This window comes from Lithobates pipiens, unplaced genomic scaffold, assembly GCF_037356315.1.
Source record: "Lithobates pipiens isolate NorthernLeopardFrog02 unplaced genomic scaffold, aLitPip1_a1.2 Scaffold_18, whole genome shotgun sequence".
Lineage (NCBI taxonomy): Eukaryota > Metazoa > Chordata > Amphibia > Anura > Ranidae > Lithobates > Lithobates pipiens.
In genome coordinates this window covers 635378769-635394282 of record NW_027507758.1, presented here as the reverse complement: position 1 = coordinate 635394282, position 15514 = coordinate 635378769, and the positions used below count along the sequence as shown (strand labels likewise).

The following is a 15514-nucleotide window of genomic DNA, read 5'->3' as shown; positions in this document are numbered from 1 at the left end:
GGTGCAGTGACCAGTAGGGTCTTGGATATGCTAATGACCCATGTTCCAGTGTTAAAGGAAAAGTTTACAGGTTATTATTATTAAAAGTTATTTATTAAAAGTTTACATTTTATATTTATATTTTGGTTAATAAATCAAGGCCTTTGGCCCTTTACTCCAAACGCAGTCTGGTCTGGTTTAATGGGGTGAGGGGGTTTGGAGGAAAGGGGGGGTGATGGGGGTATGTGGCAAAAGGTGGGGGGGGTGGAAGTGTCAGACAATACAAATGTCAAGTACATACACACACAGCACAAGGCCGTGTTCACACTACATTTTTCGGGGCTGCAGTTCCTCTGAGCTCAACAAGGTGGTGATCTCGCCTCTACCCAGACAGGAAGTCTCTATGGAAGACAGGAAGTGGTGTCAGGTACAGACAGGAAGTTCCGGGTGAAGGGTCAGTCAGGAGGAAGTAGAGAGAAGACGTTGCTGGAAGTGGCAGCAGAGGAGGTGATAAGATCTTATTTTCTATTTACGCCCAGTAACCCCCCCCCCCGTCATGTCCGTCCTCTTCCTCCATAGTCACTGTGATGTCTTTTATCTCCAGCAGATGATGATACACACATATATAGTGTGGATATACAAAGATTAACCCCTTCAAGGTCAGAACAATTCCCCACTCGTGGGGCCGGAATATTCTCCTCATTTTGGAGATGTGTCACCTTTCCCACCAATCACCTTCTCACCTCATTAGTAGGGATAAGCTCAGGTGTGTTCACATGGAACACGTGCAGAGCCCGCCAGGAAGTGGGCGCAGCGCTGTGCTAATCACAGGCAGTGAGACATTACCCAATCTCTGCAGCCGCACATCGGGGCAATGTCTCGCTGCCTGTGATTAGCACAGCGCTGCGCCCACTTCCTGGCAGGCTCTGCACGTGTTCCATGCGAACACGCCTGAGCACATCCTTACTCATCAGTCTATACTAACGGGTTCTATGACTTTTATTAGTGATGGGGATATTTAGGGAGGATTGGAATATGTACGTGTTCTGCCCTCGCAATGTGTTTGTAGTACAAGGCTTGGCAGACAGCTAAAAGCCTCCTAATAAAGAGGGGTTAGTGGTTGTAATCTTTACTGAGAATTCAATTTGAGTTGTAGGGTCCTTTCACACGGGGCGGATCAGTTCTGATCCGCCCCGTGGATGTCCGTTTGCTCAGCGGGGATCACTCCGCCGATCCCCGCTGAGCAGGGAGATGACAGGTCTGTCTCCGCACACTGTGCAGGGACGGACCTGTCACAGCGCCGCTCTCCCCTATGGGAGATCGGATGACGACGGACCGCAGTGCCCGTCGTCATCCGATCCGATCCGCAGACGGATGGAAAAATAGCTTTTTCCTCCGTCACACTTTTTCGGATCGGAGCGGGTCGGATGTCAGCGGACATGTCACCGCTGACATCCGACGCTCCATAGAGCTCTATGGAGCACCCGTTCAGGTCCGCCTGAAAAACTGACAGGCGGGCCTGAACGGGACGTTAGTGTGAAAGGGGCCTAAATCTTAGTTTTAGTGGTAAAAGCTGAAAAACACAAATATAAAGTATACATTAGCACTGAACATTACATTGCAAAATGCAAGTACGGTCAGGCATGTCACATTAGTGTAAGGCCCTCGCTAACATAAATGTGGCCTAGCTGAAAGGAACTCAGGAGCACAAACGTTCTGTCAAATACACATAAGAATGCAGTCAAATCAGTAGAGCACATACTACTTAACCACTTTCAGACCGGACCATTTTGCTGGTCAAAGACCAGACCACTTTTTGCGATTCAGCACTGCGTCGCTTTAACTGACAATTGCGCGGTCGTGCGACGTGGCTCCCAAACAAAATTGCCCACAAATAGAGCTTTCTTTTGGTGGTATTTGATCACCCCTGCGGTTTTTATTTTTTGCGCTATAAACAAAAATAGAGCGACAATTTTGAAAAAAACGCATTATTTTTTACTTTTTGTTATAATAAATATCCCCCAAAAATATATATAAAAACATTTTTGTTCCCTCAGGTTTAGGCCGATACGTATTCTTCTACATATTTTTTGGTAAAAAAAATCGCAATAAGCGATTATTGATTGGTTTGCGCAAAAGTTATAGCGTTTACAAAATAGGGATAGTTTTATAGCATTTTTATTAATCATTTTTTATTATTTTTTTTTTTACTAGTAATGGCGGCGATCAGTGATTTTTATTGTGACTGCGACATTGTGGGGGACCCATCGGACATTTTTGGGACCATTGTCATTTATACAGTAATCACTGCTATATAAATGCAGTGATTCCTGTGTAAATGACACTGGCAGTGAAGGGGTTATCCAGTGGGTGGCAGTGTAGGGGTTAAGTGTTCCTAGGGATGTGTTACTAACTGTGGGGGGGTTGGGCTTTCATTTAGTGAACACTGATCTCTGCTCCAATCACATGTAGCAGAGATCAGCGTCACTAGTTGCTAGGCAAAATGGAGAAATGCTGTTTACACGGCATTTCCTCCATTCAGCCGTCCCGTGAGACGATCGAGGGGATGCCCGCGGCGATCGAGTCCGCGGGTCCCGCGACCGGACTCACGGGGGTCCCGACCAGCGCGGGAGTGCGCCGCTGCCGGCGCGCTCCCGATGGCAGGGCGGCATTGAATATTGGATGTACATGTACGCCAATATGCCTGCCCGTGCCATTCTGTCAACGTACATTGTCGTGCGCTGGTCGGGAACCGGTTAATTAACCCTTTCACGACTAAGCCTATTTCTGACATCTGTTGCTTGCAAGTTAGAATCTGTATTTTTTTTGCTATAAAATTACTTAGAACCCCCCAAACAATATATATATATATATATAAATTTCAGCAGAGAATCTATAGAATAAAATGGCGGCCATTGCAATGTTACGCTGTATTTGCGCAGCGGCCTTTCAAATGCAATTTTTTTTTTTAGGAAAAAAGACACTTTCATTAAATAAAAATCAAAAACAAAAAAACTTATCAGTCAAGTTAGCCCATTTTTTTTTATATAATGTGAAAAATTATGTTACGCCGAGTAAATTGATACCCAACATGTCATGCTTTGAAAATTGCGAACGCTCGTGGAATGGCGACAAACTACGATACCTAAGAAAAAAAAACTCCATAGGCGGCTCATTGAAAAAAAAATTACGGTTAGCAGGTTAGAATGACAGAGGAGGTCTAGTGTTAGAATTATTGCTCTCGCTCTGATGATCGTGGCGATACCTCACATGTGTGACTTGAACACCGTTTTCATATGTGGGCGCGAGTTACATGTGCGATTTCTTTGCTATGCGAGCTCGCGGGGATGGGGGCGCTTTAACCACTTGCCGCCCACCCACCGTCAAATGACGGCTGGGCGGTGCGGCTCTCGTTCAGGATGGACGTTGTATGACGGCGCACCGGAACGGCCGCTCCTGCTCGCCCGCGATCGCGGTCGTGCCATGATGCTAGGACACTGTGCCACCACGATCTCTGTGCTGAATCACAAAAAGAGGCTTGGTCCTTTGGCTGCAAATTGGTCCGGGGCTTAAGTGGATTATGAATGTAAACATCCCTTGTGACAGTAATAGGAGGTAACAGGTCCTCTTAATGGAGGGATCGGGGGGCTATAATGAATGTAAACATCCCATGTGACAGTAATAGATGTCCTATGACATCAAACTGCCCTCACAGCTCCTCCTCCATCTTCTTTTTTTCTGATGCTCTTAGGATGTGGGTGGATGCTTTGCATCCTCACTTGCAAAGTTGGATTGTTGGTCCTGTGTTGTATGTAATGATGTCAGAAGGCCTGCAACAGTTTTCAATTTGTGTAGGGTGGGGGTCCTTTGTGGATAAATTATACCTCAGTATGAAGTAAGGTTTTAATAACGTGAAACCTGACCAGAGAGGTGAGGAGGATTCTGGGAATATCATTTGATTTTACTATTTTGTGTTCAGATCTAGAGTTTTCCTCCTGTGAAGTCTGGAGATCATATGACCATCACATTGCCTCCACCTCCCTCCCTGATAGAATAGAGAAATACAAAGAAGATTCTATAAGTGACCAGAGAGATGATGGAGGAGAGGTGAGGAGGATTCTGGGAATTCTGGGACATTATCCAGTAACAGACAAGGGATGTGTCTGGATGGTGACTGTATCATTGTGTGTGTCAGGTTCCTATAAGGTGTCAGGATGTCACTGTCTATTTCTCCATGGAGGAGTGGGAGTATTTAGAAGGACACAAGGATCTCTACAAGGACGTCATGATGGACAATCAGCCGCCCCTCACATCACCGGGTAAGAGGAGACTTTATTGTAAAGGAGAGAGCAGTACGGAGGCTCCACCTAGATCCCCCATCATCTGATAAACACATAGAAACAATGTATTCAGTCAGTGTGTGTGTTTCCTACAGATGGATCCAGTAATGGGAACCCACCAGAGAGATGTCCCCGTCCTCTGTATTCCCGGGATACCACACAGGAAGGTCACACCATCCCCCACCATCATCAGGTAGATGAGGAACAATTCCTTGTGATTATTTTTAAACAATCATGTTTGTTACAGTTTGTGTTTCATAATATATCCAGAGTGGAAACCTCGGGGATGATAATATTGTTGTTAAAGAAGAGTATAAAGAGGAGGATGAGGAGTATGGAGTGATGGAGGAGTTTCCAGAAGGACACAAAGATATGATGGAGCCACCTAATACCAGGAACCCACCAGAGAGATGTCCCCGTCCTCTGTATTCCCGGGATTCCACACAGGAAGATCACACCATCCCCCACCATCATCAGGTAGATGATTGACAATTATTGGTAGTTCTGATTTATACACAGAATGTTTGTTACAATGAATGTTTTATTATATATTCAGAGTAGAGATGATAATATTGATGTTAAAGAAGAGTATATAGAGGAGTATGGAGTGAAGGAGCCACCTAATACCAGGAACCCACCAGAGAGATGTCCCCGTCCTCTGTATTCCCGGGATTCCCCACAGGAAGATCACACCATCCCCCACTGTTACAAGGTTGGTGGGATGGAGCATCTACAACTTGGACTTGTGGAAACAATGTGTGGATTTTCTATGTGATGTCACAATAATAAATCTTCTATCTTACAGATGATATTCTCTCTCATTTTCTTGGTTTAGAGTGGAGATCCAATCGATATAGAATTTGAGGTGAAATCAGAAGAAGAAGAGAGGTATGTGAGGGATGATCAGCAGTCTATGGAGGATGATGGAATAACGGGGACATTTATAGAGGAGGACACTCCTACAGAGATCAGCACAGGTGGGTCATTAACACTAAATACATTCCTCCACCCATACTGCTCACTGATTGGTCCAGAGTAGGGCGGGGACTGGGTGATATCAGCCTGTAATCCCCTGGTCGCTTTCCTGAGCTGTGTTCCCCGTCCTGTATTCCTGGATTTCTCTCCGATAATCTTCCTTCTCTGTGCTGTCGACACAATTTATGTATCTAGACTGGATTTATGGAGATTCTGGGGTTCAGCTGGCAGCAAAATGTTCATTTTGACAACAGCCATTACTCGACATAGGCACCTGGGGTATGTGCTTTGGGTCTCCATCTCCAAGGGTTGTAAGCCCTTGTGTTTTTTCACCTTAATGCATAGGATGCATTAAGGTGAAAAAAACACAAAGCTTTACAACCCCTTTAAACTCTTTACTCAAATGATTTATATGGCAGGGCAAGAGGACGCAATGTCCACACGCACTTCTTGCTAAACAGAGCGGGGGGATGGGAGTAATAGACATCGGGACTCTTACTTGGTAACCTGCTTGGATCAACTCAAGCACTGGTTTTCACCTCTGGATCCCTTAACTTAGGCAGTAATTGAGCGATTAATTGCAGATCTTTGGAAAACCCTTCAGACTAAAAGACTTTTCTTCCCCACTAAGAGCTTCTCTCCTAGCTTGGTGAGAACTGAACAGCCAATCCCAGTCACAGCTCTTTGACACCCCAGTCCACATCCCTATCTCAATGATTGCTACACTTATACCACACATAAGCCTCCAGTCTTCGATATCAAAAGAAATTACAGTCCTAGATGACATGACCGTTCAATGAGAGACGGTTCACTTCTTAGTGTGACAACCCTGAAGGAGTTGTATGGGCTGTTAGACACAGACCACTTCATGTATCTCAGAATACAGCACCTCCTGGTGACACCCTCTCCTCCTGAGGTGCAATTCACGCAGTTCCATTTGTCAACACCTGCCAGGAACAAAGGCATCTCCCTAATATATAACATACTGCAGGAAAAGCTAACATTTCTTAGATCAAACATTTCCTTCTATGGGAGGAAGATTTAAAATCTTCATTCACCATCTCCCAATGGAGCAATGCCTTCAGGTCAGTCCACAAAGCCTCGCATTCTGTCCAGCATCGGGAGTTGACACAAAAGATCTCACTCTGTTGGTCTCTCACTCCCTATCAACTAGCTTAGATCTATCCCTCCCACTTCCCATTTTGTTAGCGAGGACCAAATCTGCAATCTTCTACATATCTTTTGGTCCTACAAGAACATTGCAAGCTTCTGGAACAAAATCTTCACAATAATCTCAGATGTGATGGATGTGGTGACCTCTCCCAACCTGGCTTTGGCTGTCTTGGGCCTTGGAATTGACAACCGTACCCTGCTCTTCTTCGAGAAGTTGTCATGTATATCCTGGCCGCTCATGATAGCCAAACACTGGAAAGCCCAGGAAATCCCCAATCCCTTATACACACGGTCGGACATTCCGACCACAAAATCCGTCTCATTTTTTGTCTGAAACTGGTGTTGTATACATACACGGTCGGACAAAGTTGCTGGAAAATCTGATCGTTCGGAACGTGATGACGTTTGTACGTTACGACGGGACTACGTTGCGGCTAGTAGCCAATAGCTTTGGTCTCGTAATTTTATCTGAGCATGCGTGGCACTTTGTCCAATCGGAATTCTCTACAAACGATCGGACAAAGTCTGATCGGATCATGTTGTCTGAAAATTTTATATCCTGCTCTCAAACTTTGTTGGTCGGACATGCCAATGGAAAAAGCCAGATGGAACCCACACACGGTCGGATTATTCGACAACATGGTCCGATCTGACATTTTCCGTCTGAATTTCCGACCGTGTGTACAAGGGCATAGATAGTTATATTTGTCAAGCTCCATCATTCTTATGAAACATGCTCTTGCATTGTGGCTTGGTCAGGCATCAGCCTTCGACTACTTGTGGAAACCATGGTCCGTCTGGGCCAATACATTATATTACCCTTGTTAGTATCTATTTGCTCTACTTTTACCTATATTATATATGTAGGCATGTTTTCTGTGACAAGAAGTACATGACGATTAGATTGCTAGTGTTCCAACAGTTGTACAAGATTTGTTAGTCGTGTTCCTGTTCTCTTGGTAAATATGCTGAGAGCAACCTTTAATTTGTGTTCGCTCACAGCTTTTTAACCTGTATGTCTTGTAAAATACACACAAAAAAAATGATGGTGGTTTTCAGGATCAGTCCAGTCTTCACCTTGGTTGTTCTCCCCCCATCCTCACTCTCTGACCTCTGGTGGGGCTCAGCCCCACTGTTATTCATGACTAAATCATGGACTAAATAAGGAAGTGCAGGACTTCTTGTGTTGGGAAGATGGCAATGAGTGATAGAGGGGGTGGGGACACTCGTCCTGTAATCCCCCCCAATGAATAAAGAAATGATCTGGTAGGAGATCAGAGGACCCATTTACTAGTTACCTTGAGGGGGGAATTGTAAGATCCTCAGAGACAAAGCTGTCTGATGTGGGCGGAGTCCTGGTTTAGGGGAACCAATCAGCTCATGTCTAGTAATAATCTTTGTATTTCTATTTTAGTAGATGGACGGGAGATGAGGAAAACCTCAGAGGAGTGTCTCACTTTGTCTCCAGACTGTAAAGTAGAAGATGAGGACATCACACAGTATAGTCCAGGAGAAAACCCGACTACCTCAAATGTCCATCCGGCACCACACAGTGTAGATGGACCATCGTATTCCTCTTATCCTGAGGAACCTCAGACTGTGAGGGACGGGGCCGTCCTTCCAACAGAGAAGAGGTTTTCCTGTCCTGAGTGTGGGAAATTGTTTTCAGCAAAGTCCGGTCTTTCTAGACATCAGAGATTGCACACGGGGGAGAAGCCGTATTCCTGTCCTGAATGTGGGAAATGTTGTTTCAAAAAATCAGACCTTGTTAGACATCAGAGATCTCACACAGGGGAAAAGCCATATTCCTGTCCTGAATGCGGGAAATGTTTTTCAGAGAAGTCTAGTCTTTACACACATCAGAGATCTCACACAGGGGAAAAGCCGCATTCCTGTCCTGAGTGTGGGAAACTTTTTTCAGAGAAGTACAAACTTTATGTACATCAGAGATCGCACACGGGGGAGAAGCCATATTCCTGTGCTGAGTGTGGGAAATGTTTTTCAGTGAAGTCCAGTCTTTACGCACATCAAAGCTTTCACACGGGGGAGAAGCTGTATCCCTGTCCTGAGTGCGATAAATGTTTTTCAGTGAAGTCCAGTCTTTACAGACATCAGAGATTGCATACAGGAGAGAAGCCGTATTCCTGTCCTGAGTGTGGAAAATGTTTTCCAAGAAAGTACCATCTTAACAGACATCAGAGATCTCACACAGGGGAGAAGCTGTATTCCTGTTCTGAGTGTAGTAAAGGTTTTTCAGAAAAGTGTAGTCTTATTATACATCAGAGATCTCACACGGGAGAGAAGCCGTATTGTTGTTCTGAGTGTAGGAAATGTTTTTCAGGAAAGAACAATCTTTACAAACATCAGAGATCTCACATGGGGGAGAAGTAATTTTCCTGTTCTGAGTGCGGGAAATGTTTTTTAACAAAAGCAGATCTTGTCAAGCATCAAAGGTCTCACAGAGGGGAAAAGCCATATTCTTGTCCTTAGTGCGGGAAATGTTTTTCAGTAAAGTCCAATCTTTATACACATAAGGGATCCCACACGGGAGAGAAGCTTTATTGCTGTCCTGAGTGCAGGAAATGTTTTTCACTGAAATCCTGTCTTCCTGTCTTTGAGGTGTATTAGTGCCTTGAGTGTGGGAAATGTCTTCTATATGAATGTTGCTGGACATCACAGCTCTCATGTGGGGAAGAAGCACACCCTGATATACACCTCAGATATACTCCATGGCTGATCTTCATCATGTATGAAACAGTTGATAAGGAGATCAGAGATCACCAAAGACATGGATGAAGTGTTGTACCGTGTTGACCATTGATAGCAGTAGAAAAATTTAAATGGACTCATTACCTTTCATTGGCTGAGTACATTTTGTATAAGATTTCACAAACACTTATGCCGCGTACACACGACCAGACTTTTCAACATCAAAAGTCAGACGGAATGATTCCGGCAGACCATTCGATCGTGTGTGGGCTGCAGCGGACTTTTGATTTGCAAAAGTCTGACAGACTTTAGAAATGGAACATGTTTCAAATTTTTCTGCCAGAACTCCGCCGGACCCAGTTCCTACCGAGAAATCCGCTTGTGTGTGTGCTATTCCGACGGACAAAAACCGATGCGAGGGCAGCTATTGGCTACTGGCTATGAACTTCCTTATTCTACTCCGGTCGTACGTCATCACATTCGAATCCGTCGGACTTTGGTGTGATTGTGTGTGGCCAAGTCCGTTCATTCGGAAAGTCCGTCAGAACTCAGTCGAAAGTCTGTCGGACGTAAGTCCGGTCGTGTGTACGCGGCATTAGAGGTCTATTTTTTAAAACTTAGGTGAATGAATGTGACCGGCATTTTCCCAGCTGTGACGAGTTCTGGCCATGTTTTATTTCATAAGCTCACCGGATTAATCTAGTGGCTTTAAAGTCGTATTGTACTATTTTTACTGATGGAGGTATTTCAGGAAAAATATAGTTAAATAGTTAGTAAGGTTGAATAAAGACACCAGTCCATCCAGTTCAACCTGAGTGAGTGTCTACAATTGTCTATATCCCTGTACATTACACACTCACATCAGTCCCTACCCTCAAGTAGCCCACAATACAAGGTCCCCATTCATATACTAGGGTCAATTTTAGACAGAAGCCAATTAACCTACCTGCATGTCTTTGGAGTGTGGGAGGAAACCAGAGTACCCGGAGGAAACCCACGCAGGCACAGGGAGAACATGCAAACTCCAGGCAGGTAGTGTCATGGTTGGGATCATATTATAGCCTCTAGATGGACCTCACCATCATAGGAAATCACAGTGCTCATTTTAATGGCTGAATAAACGCTTGCCACATTCATCCAATGAATTTTCTACAAGTAGACCTCTTAGTTTCCTTCATCAGACATGGTTTCATACTAATATCTGAGGATATACTCATACACTTGTGAGTATAGTAGTCATTGAAGGATATAAAGGGTACATTTCAGTGAAAAATACAATACACGTAATTTTTGCGATATTTTGCCCAATTGTTTTGGTAAAATATAAAAGATGAGATTGCGCTGAGTAAATAGATACCCAACATGTCCATCCTTAGAATTGTGCGTGTCATTGAAATTATGAAAAACGTTGTTACTCAAAAACATCCCATAGATGGCACTTTAACCCTTCCGCTGCCATGGATGTCATACTGACCTACAGAACTAATGCCCCCCTGCAGCATTGACTCCCCCATCCCCACAGCAGAGGAAACTGAAATGTTTTCTTCAAAAGATTGTTTCATGGCTTCAAAGTGTGACTTCATCAGGACAGGTGTAAGAAGATGATATAAAAATAGGGAATGAAGTAAAAGTCCCGTATATCATATTATAAAGACCCAAGTCAGATACAATTCATTTACATGACTGAGATTTATAACATTTAGGATTTGTATTATGTTAGACAAGGTGAAGAGATATATGGAGAGGATGATCAATAGATGGAAAAATAAATCTATTCTATAATACAAGGGAATCAATAGATCAATAAATTACATCATCCAATCAATAAGATCCATTTCATGTGATAGATTTGTAATTCTGGGCACTGGTTATGTTTGGGAATCAAACCGTAATTACTAAATATTGGAAACATTCCTATTGATCTAATTGCTTGCATGGATTCCTGATTTATTATTGCTGGGAATAAAGTCCAATAAAAATTGAGGTTTGATGGATTATTGATATAAAAATCTCTTCATATTCCATGGAATAAATGTGTGTAAAATAGTTTTGGATTGGATGTAATACATTTCTAAAAAAAGATTTGTAGTGTTTGTTAGATCTTTTCTATTCCTCTCTAGTTCTGGATTTCTGGAAGAAGGAACAATTCTTCCAATTTCTATTGGATGGTGAGGAGGGGGGAGGAATTTGGGGTAGTTTTGTACAGACCAGAGGTAATATAGAGAATCCGGCTAGTAATTGATGAGTGGAGATTTCACTGGAGAGTTCCAATGAAGAGAATTCAGGGCTGATGTGCAGTGCTGGGGCCCGGAGTGTTCTGATTGTGTGAAGGAATCTAATGTACATAATGATAATCAGAAAATGTCTATTTGCTTATGTGTATAAATGTTTCTATGCTCCTTACTTATTATGTAGTATACAGATTTGCTCTCTGTTCGGAGTTTAAGATGGCGTCCACCCCCTACATACCACACGTTAGAAGAATGCATATGAGATAACAGAACCAGCTTCAACCAAACTTCAAGCATCAAGTTTCTCCATTTCTCTTGTATTTTAACCAATAGGATGTACCTATTAGACTGACATAGCAATGACGTATCTTTCTGTATAAAATATTAACACCGCCCACGAATAAATCGGAAGTTAGAAGTAACCGAGCTGAACGTGTCTCAGAGTGTGTTTACTTCTAATGTGCATGCACATTTATACTTTTTAATTAGAACTAGCAGCAGATAACCTTGAACTAGATTGTAGTTCTTATCCATTTCATTTGGTGCCCAGAACTTGGGGGCTCCAGGCTTCAATCGAAGGGAGACCGCTGTCCAGGATCGAACAGCTGGCCAGATCAGAGAAGGGGGTTAAGCGCGCAGCCCTAACAGTAAGGTAAGCATATTTATTCTTACCATTGTACGACTTCTCTGGTTGAGCCGGTTGATTTTGTCTTGTTGGCTCCTTTCGATTGTTCAAAGAGGCAGGTAACTTATTTCTCGCCTGGGGCTGTTTTAACAAACCTGTCAATGGATTTCTGCTGACTATTGTCTGTTCAGTGTCTGTCATTCTGAAGGACTGCAAATTTAGCAGGCTGAAAGTGCAGCTGCAGGCGTGTGTCCATCCTCACCCCTAGATTCTACCTCTAGTGGTGGGGTGGAATTCTGCAGGTGTTTATAGATGGGTTACTCGAGGTTGGCAGTGTAGGACCTCTGGTGCTGAAAGTGCACCTGCGAAATTAGCAGTCTGAAAGAAGGCTTACGGAATTGGAAGTCTTGCAAACGTCTATAAACGTTTTTCTCGGGTGAGCTTTTCCTGAGGGTTTTTCTCAGGCAGACTGAATGAAGGCTTGCTGGAATTTGGCAGTCTTGCAACTCAGGTGAGCTGCTCCCGAGAGCTATCTTTGCAGTTCAAAGAGAAGAGTGTCAGGTGTAATGTCCTGTCCTGAGTGTATTTGTGGATTCCAGAAGCCTCCCTACTGATGCAACCTTTGTATGATGCCCTCAAATCAGACCCCTTCCAGATGTCTCCTGAAGCAATATCCAACTTTGAGGCCTTCAAGCACACCATCTCTGGTGCTAGGGCTCCCAGACTACGACAAAACGTTCAAGCCCTTTGTATCCGAATATCTGGGACATGCTACAGGTGTACTCACCCAATCACACGGCATCTGCCTACCCCCTATAGGATATTATTCCTGTCGGCTGGATGCGATAGCAAGAGGAGGCCCATCATGTCTGCGAGCTGTCTTTGCTGCACAAGCCTTGTTTGACAAAACTTCGGGCTTGGTCCTCAGACTCTGCCTCGTTCTGCTTGCTCCCCATGACATTGCTCCCATACTCAACCAAGATCCAGCCGAAACATCCGTCCACTGCCAGACATTTGAGACTCCTGTGTTCCTACCTTCTAGACAGCATTACTCTATTACGTTGTCAAACACTGAAACCTACTATCCTTCTTCCACTTCTCGAGGGGGGAAAGGGGAAGGAGTCGAGTCTTGACTTGCCCCCCCATGACTGCATCGAACTAATGTGGCTGGAAACCACGCATCTCCCCACCGTGAGTGAAATACCCCTGCAGGATCCAGGTCACCACTGAAAACTCGGTTCTCCAAACTGAAACCTTACCGCCGGTGATGTCTGCACAGGTGGCAGAGCTGCAAGCACTTACTACAGCATGTAAATTGGCAGAGGGAAAAAGAGCCAACATTCATGCAGACTCAAGATATGCTTTCAGCGTTGCCCATGATTTTGGTGTCATCTGGAAGGACAGAGGGTTCCTGACGGCTGCAGGAACACCTGTGAAACACAGCTCAGCCATCAAGGACTTGATGGACGCCCTGCTTCTCCCAACCCAAGTGACTATTCTAAAAGTAAAGCACACGACAAACTCAACTCGAAGGAAGCTCAAGGTAATCTAGCTGATTCAGCTGCCAAACAGACAGCCAGTGGTCCACAGGAAGTGGACAGCAGGGTGGTAAAAGAAGACCACTCCATACTTAACCTACAGACTCTCCCAGTGGACAGAGTTTATCTGAAATAATTACAGGAAGCAGCAAGTCTGGATGAGAAGGAAAGCTGGAAACGGAGAGAAGGAACTCTCAGAGATGGACTATTCGAGTGCAACAAGAAGCCTTGTCTACCCAGGAGTATGTACCCAGCCATGGTGCAATGGGCAAATGGAGCTGCCCACTTGACAAAGACTCTTATGAACTCTCTTATCAACTACTAAGTAACACCATGAGTTACTCCATTGACCAACAACTTCTGCAGATCATGCACTATCTGCAACAAATGTAACACAGAATGTACAGAAAAGGCACAGAAGAATCACCTGGCAAAAGCCCTATACCCCCTTTCAGGGGATACAAATTGATCACTCCCAAATGCCAAAGGAGTGGCAAATTCGAATACGCCCTAGTGGAGGTGGACATGACTGCCAGGACCACAGCTAAGAAACTACTGAGTGAGATAGTATGTAGATTTGAGGTCCCAGAGGTGATAGAGAGCGATCAGGCCCAGCCTTCACAGCAACCCTTACAAAAAGAGATTTGGGCAGCACTGGGGGTTCAGTTAGCTCTACACACTCCTTACCACCCTCAAAGTAGCGGGAAGGTAGAAAGGATGAAAGGGACACTAGAAAAACAGGATGTTAAAGATGACCCAAAAGACTAACATGAGCCAGACAGTTTGCCCATTGCCCTGTTCAGTGTCAGACACACTGCCCGAGGGAAACATGCTCTATCTCCTTATGAAATGTTGTTTGGTTCAGCCCCCAGACTTGGCTGTTACTTTCCCCAACAGTTACAGTTGCAATCTGATGTGTTGACTAATTATGTAACCGCATTATCACGAGAATTAACCCAAATGCATGTTCAGGTGTTTTCTTCCATTCCAGATCCTGAATTAGATACAGGAACACACCAACTACTGCCTGGAGATTGGGGGCTGGTAGAGAAATTTGTGAGAAAACATTCTCTTGAACCCAGATATGATGGTCCATTTCAAGTTTTGCTGACCACAGCCACCTCAGTCGAATTGGCTGGGAAGAACACCTGAATATACCCGCTTCCCACTGCAAGAAAGCTCCAACCCCTGAGGACAAGATCCCGCCCACTTCATGACGACCATGCTGCATATCCTTTTTCTGTTTGGTCTAGGGGGGAGGCCCAGGAGGTGGCCATCACAAAAAAATGATAACATAATTACATTTTGGTATAACTCTTCAGGTACACGTGATCACTTTTACCTTTGATTACTGTGACATAGTACCTTGTCCATTTGACTCTTTCATGGCCATGTCATTGGTACAGTGACATTCCTGATGGTAAGGATATGTATGTGTGTTTTACAGACAGTTACTGGGGACAGAATTGTGGTTCCTGGGAGGGACAGTGGGTTGGAACATAGGACCAGATTAGAGGGTATCTGGACCGGTGAAAGTGCCCTTGAAAAGGTCATTATGCCCCTCCATATCCTAGCAGAAGATACTCCTGATACATACACTGACCCAGCACACAGTCAGAGGAGGAAGCGAGCAGTTCTCTCATGCCCCTGTTGAAGACACTCTATGTCGAAACGCGTCAGGCTCGCTTCTGGTACCCCACATTGCTTTTACTTTGTTCACTTGTGATCACCAGTCATAATTTTTATTTAATTATATGACCTTTTAATAAAACCTGACGGTTAATATTTTTTGACCCGCACCATGTGGAGCTTTCTTTTTTCTTTTTTGTTCTAAATTCTACAAACTCCCCACCCCTCGGTTGTAATTCCAATTGAGTCATATCCGAATTGGACATCCTGAGGAACGTTCCGGAGAACCCCCGTGAGACACCCCCCACGGTCTTC

General features: G+C 44.3%; 1 pseudogene across 1 annotated transcript; it reads left to right on the top strand.

Moving 5' to 3' along the window:
• Positions 1-383: 383 nt before the first annotated feature.
• Positions 384-11258, top strand: LOC143989633 (uncharacterized; annotated as a pseudogene). Its single transcript, XR_013277052.1, has 8 exons — positions 384-486; positions 3959-4086; positions 4175-4298; positions 4415-4512; positions 4590-4796; positions 4876-5031; positions 5155-5296; positions 7882-11258. The product of XR_013277052.1 is annotated as an uncharacterized LOC143989633 (transcript).
• Positions 11259-15514: the final 4256 nt, after the last annotated feature.